The following is a 5,996-nucleotide window of genomic DNA, read 5'->3' as shown; positions in this document are numbered from 1 at the left end:
GAAAGAGATATATGCTAATTGAAGCCTATTGAGAACTGAAACAAAGGGACCATTTGGCCTTTCCTCTCTGTATAAAAGACGTTTGAAAATCTTGTTCGGGGCTCGGGATTCAAACAGAAAGCTCCCGAGTCCGGCCGGCCGTCAATAAACCATTTTTCCTTCTCAAAATCATTACTGAGTCCTGGCCTCTCTATACTAAAATAATTGAACTTCTCTTAAATTCCACAACATTAATGGCGACCACGAAGGGACAATAAATGAAGGCCAGAGACGGTAGCATTTTGCTGCCCCTTCCAAATCCCCGAGGAAGCCGGGAGGACTCGGGTGAACCCCAAATCTGGGCGCCCCTGGATTAAATTTAATCCAGAAAAGATGTGGGCTCCACCAGAATCTTCCCGACAAAATCAAGGGGCAATGGAAGGTCTGAAGAGAAAGATTCTGGGAACGAAAAAGAGCTCCGAACAGGGAAGAAGGTAAGACTCCCCGGGTGAGCAGAGTCTGGAAGGCCCTAGCTTTAATTGCTAGGAAGGGGAGGCTGATCACCTCCCGAGAGAACCCTAGTAGCCCCAGAAGGCTGGGGGGAAGCCGTTCTCTCTAGGCTTGGGAAAAGGAGGAAAACCGGGGAAAAGCCCTGGTGTTTTGGGTTTGTCTAACTGCATGTTAGAATCTGGTACTGGTCTTATATCCACTAAAGGAGTGGAGTCTCGATTTTAATAGGAAGGGTATTTATAGGTTCGAGTCCTAATATCCTGGAAATTGGTCTAGATTAAGGAAAACAAAACTTGGTTACAGGAAAATGGATCGGCTTTTCTGGTGGAGCTTGGTCTGGGTGTAAAGTTTAAACAGTGGAAAAGTCTAGCTGAAATCTTTTGTTATGGTGCTAATTTGTGAATGAATTTGCTTTATACCAAATGTTAAGTGTTCTGAGGTTTGTGATGGCTGTGGGGGCAGCCGTGGTGAAAATAAATATATAAACTTGTGAGTCAGATTAGTGACCTTTGTGCTTCTGTCTGTGTCAGCTCAATGTTAGTGTTGGAGTTGTGTCCTTACATGAAGTAGAATTACAGCTGAGCTGGAGCCCTCCCTTGCCATTGGCAAGGGGGTGAAATGATTCTGGGGCAAAAGCTGAGGAGTCTAGATGTTTGTGCATGTTCTGGTGTCTTGTCTCTGGTCTGGCCCTTTGCCGGGGCTTGGAGGCCATCTGTGTCCGCGCCAAGCACCCAAGTCTGTTGGGAATGTCCCAGTCAGGGCGGCTGGGTTCCTGGGAGAGTTGCCAAATTTGAGTAGGTTCTGTCTGCCCATTTTGGCTGAAAGCTGGAAAGGGGGGAGCGGCTTGCCCCTTTCCAGTGAGTCCACCCTTCTATTCATAAGCCGCATTCCTGTTTGTTGTGCACCCGACTGCCTGGAAGGGGGGGAAGTGAAGGAGGTGAAAAGCAGAATCAGAATAAATGCAGTAAAGTTCCCTCCTTAGGGTGTCAAAGCCAAAATACGTTTGCATTCTGCTCAGGTTCTTAGAAGGTATTGTAGTAACCTTAAGTAAGAGAATGTGTTCTGTGAAGGTAAAATTTTTGTCTTAAGGGTATAAATAATTATAAAAGTTTTACAAAGCATTGTTTAAGGTATTTAAGTGGCTAATTGCAGAAAGTCATTATTTAACAAAACTGAATTGATAATAATAATAATAAAAGGCAATTTTATAACAAACTTATTCGGCAGCCAATCTCCCCTGCCAACTTGCTTCCAAAAAAACTGTTTCTGGTATTACATGCTACTAAGTATTTAAAGTGAAGAAAAGTTCATTATTTTAACAAACTTGGTTAGTATTAATGGCAATTATATGTTGCAAGACGTTTGCCTGGTAACTTAGTATGTGGGATATATGGAGTGTGTTTTTATTGTTAAGGCAACAGAAGATGATTTTGTCCTAAGATAAAATGATTGATTATTGGAAAGAGTAGAGTGTGGGACAGAACCTGAATGAATACTGAAAGTGTAGAAGGTTTGTGGAAGGGAAATTTTTATGATTAAATTGAGTAAGATCAATATACAAAGAAAATATTTTATCAATAGCTTCTTGTGCTTTAACCTCATCATATCCTCAATGTTTGAAGAAGAGTTCTTTTAAAAGAACATTTTATGTTCTAGAAATCAAATCCTGAAAAGTAGCCTTTTATTTCAAACTAACTGCAAGAGATTTATTCTTTCACTTTAAAGGAAAAATTAAAGTAATGGTTAAGTTCATTTAATATGTTATAAGTTGAATGAAAGGTATTTAAAGGTGTTATAAAATTAATAGGTTTTAAAAAATTAATAAAAACTGTAACTAAGAGTTAAAATCATTTATAAATGCATTTATATTGTAAAACAGTGGAAAGACAATAACTGAGATTATAGCTGGGTGAATTTAGCCTGAAACTATTATTTAAGTGTAAATTCTACACTAACCTTTCCTTTGTTTATGGTTACTTCAAGCCTAACCTCACCCTTTGCCTTTGCCTATGGTTATTTCATAATTGAGAAGAGCTGGGACAGCACTGTCTCCTCTCCTGGTATTAGTAACCCTTTCTCTCATGAATTCAAGTGTAAACTAAATAAATTGCTGCCTGATAGAATAAGGTTAAATGACCACTGGAGTTTTATTATCTCCAAAACCAAAAGGGGGGTGGAGGGGGAGAAGTCTCCTGCCTTGACGTTCAGTGTTCCTAAGAGTGGCAATTCATGAGAGAAAGCAGTCTGTCTCCCTGAGACTTCAAATAGCCTCAGTAAATATATATAAAACTAATCTTGTTGCTTATCCAAAATTCTGCTAATTTCAAGGTAAAATATAAAGTTCTAAAACAAAATGGTGCTAAGGCATTGAGAACATTTTGGTTATTACAATCCATTAAGTAAGAAAGAAAATTCTTGTGGTAAACTGCATGGTCATAGTGCAAATTAAGAAGAGTTTCAAAAGTCTTTGAAAAGTTTAAAGTAACTAAAGTCATTTTGTTGTGTCAAACTATTCATGTCTGCCTATTTGCTCAAATTGTTAAAAATTAAATATGCAGTTATATTTATAAATATTCTTAAAGCCCAAATTGAACTAAGCAGGATGAAAAAGTCATAGAAATCTGATTATGGAAACAATTGGGAAAGGGCCTCCTCTTTGCAAGAGCTTTTAAGGCAAGACTAGGTGTGGCAGATTAAACCTATCTACTAGGCTAGGGAATTAAGAATCAGTTTGCCTGGTAATTTCCCAGTTTAAACCTTTGTCAGCCATAAATTGGAAAAAAAAACAAAACAAAGATTAGGTTAATTTTCACAGAAGAAAAATGTTGATGTAACCCGGCGGCCTGCTGCCTCAGTCTCCCACTCCCGGGTTGGACAGCAGTGGAGGAGACCAGTTTAGGCCAGTCCTATGGGCAGTGGAAGGATGCCCAAGAAGGAGCTAACTAAGTCGGTGCCATTTCAGCACTAAATTCTATTCCTTATTTGACAAAGGGGGGGAGCAGGTAAAAACTAAAATGGTTGGAATGTGATAGAAGAAGCAGTTAAATCAAACTTTTGCATGGGAAAGTTAAATCTCAGATAAGCTGTAACTTCTGAAGTATCCAATCTATGGAAAAACAGGAAGAGCTTGCATGCTAGGCTTAGGGGTATAAATTGTGTCATTTTTCTTTGTTCGGGGCACCAGCCATATCTGGCTCTGCGCCCCTTCTTGCAAGATTGAGAATAAAGTATTTTCTTCTCCACAATCTGGTGAGCCTTATTTTCTTCCAGAAGATTTCTTTCCAACAAAATAAGGTAATTAGTGGCTCTATTAACAAATTTCAGTAAGTAAAGGAAAGTCCATAAAAACTATGGAGAGATCTTTCCTGGGTTATGATTTTAAAAAATTAAGTAATTGTGTAATGTGTTTTGAAACCTGGTAGTCAGTATGCATGTGTTTTAAAACCTGGTAGTCAGTTATGCTTTTAAATTAATAATTTTCATAACTTAAAGAAAAGAAGTTTTTAGCTTCCTGTAAGGGAAAAAGAGAACATTCCTTGCATAAACTATTATGGTTTCAATTTTATTTAACTTGAGTGTAATCTCCCATAGTTAATTTATAAACTAAATTAACATATGTACAAAATCTTTACAGTAATGAAAATTGTAAGTGAAAATTGTAAGTTCACATTGGTGAAATTAGGCTAAAGGGAAAAGATTGTAGATATGCTCTCTTAAATAGAGAGTAAATTTCTTTCATTGGTAATTGTAATTTAGTAAGTTTATTTAAACATGAGGTGGCTAGTCAATGTGGTTATAGTCAATTATAAAGAGTTTGTAAAACATCTTCCAAACTGAAAATGTTTAAATAGTTCTAGTTGTAGAAGTTATTGTTAACTAAAGAAACTTAGATTGGTATTGGTAGCAGAAATAACTTCATAATAATAAACCTGTCTGAAGGCCACTGCAAAATACACATTTAAGTAAATGGTAATAAAAAGTTGTCTTGATTCTATTGGAAAAATTGTTTTCATTCTAACAATGAAAAATAATATTTTTCCTCTATTACTAAAGTAAAGCACCTACTGTTATCTTCATAGTAAAATTGTGTAAGTAAATAGTCATTTGATATATGTATTGCGTTAAGTTGTTTAAAATATATATAAAACAAGGAATAAACTTTAACATTGTCAAACTCTTGTGCATTCGAACCAGGCCTTGTATACATTACAGGTGGCCTCTCCATGTGAGTTATTGGCTAGGCTGGTCACTGACCCCTCAATTAAAAATATGTGCTATATCAGTCTCTGGTTCTGCTCCTGAAGTCGATGGAAACTATATTGCAGTTTCAAGCTCCTGCAGCCAATAATGACTCGGTACAAGTGTACAATGGATATCGCCTCCAGACTGGCACTGTTCCATGGTGCCAGAGAGCACTATGTACCAGGCTAGTAGAATACTGGAAAATCTCTGGAATACTGGAAGGATGCTGCAACTTGCTCACTGCGTTGAAGAACATGCTAAGTGGAGCCATGATACCAGGAGACTGTAAGTAAAACTTAAACACAATTGGCATTATGGCCTGCTTTCATGGAGAGATAACATGTAAAGTATTACAAACCTGAAACTCAAAACTAATAATGGCAACTCTGAATCCTTATGCATTAAGTAATACATTAGTTAATATTAAGTGCTGTACTTTTATCCTGTACTAAATATATGCCTAATAATTGTAATGTTATCTTTTCTATTTTGGATCAAGTGCAGAAGTATATTAGACATGTTAAATTCCTGGTAAAATCATTTTCTAAACAGTTAATAACATGTCTATAGAATAAGGTGGCAGTCTCAGCCAGTCTCAAGTTAGCAAAAGTGAGGCTTGCTTGCTGATGGTGAGTCACCTATTGAACAAGTCAAAATTGCTAGAAATTGTACAATGAAAACCAAGGTGTAAAAATCTTTATTCTGTAGTTCTGATCACTCCCACAGGTGAAAACTAAGAGTATTTCCAAATTAGTGTTCTAATCCTGCGTGAAGCCAGTTGCCCAAGGAGTGCCAGTTCACCAGGAGCATCTGACAGAGCGAATGAGTGTCAATCATTGAACAGCTTGGAATGTGTCTTCAGACAAAGCTAAGTGTCTGTTGCAATTTCTCTCTAAAGATGGATAACTTAAAAAAGAATATATGCTGTTCCCACCAGCTTTTAAGGAGTGCCATCTTTATAGGCACCTAACCTTGTCTACCTCTGTAATCCAATGTGTCCTCTTTTAAAAAAACGGGTATTCCAAATTTTTAATTAAGTTTGTTTCTTTCAGAGTGAACATCTTATTAACCATATGAAAACTTCATCCAACTTCGTACAGAATGCCAGATCCATCTTCCTCCAGTTAGAATAAATTAAGAGTTTTACACCTTATTAGGCAATGACTACAGCCCATGGCCAGCAGGAAGCAGTTACAGAAAAGAGATCGTCTCCCTTCAGCACCCCTTTTAAATTAAAGGTGTAAACTCTTTAAGAGTAAAAGAAA

This window comes from Dasypus novemcinctus, chromosome 14 (genome assembly GCF_030445035.2).
Source record: "Dasypus novemcinctus isolate mDasNov1 chromosome 14, mDasNov1.1.hap2, whole genome shotgun sequence".
Classification (NCBI taxonomy): Eukaryota; Metazoa; Chordata; class Mammalia; order Cingulata; family Dasypodidae; genus Dasypus; species Dasypus novemcinctus.
This window is presented reverse-complemented; position numbering follows the sequence as displayed.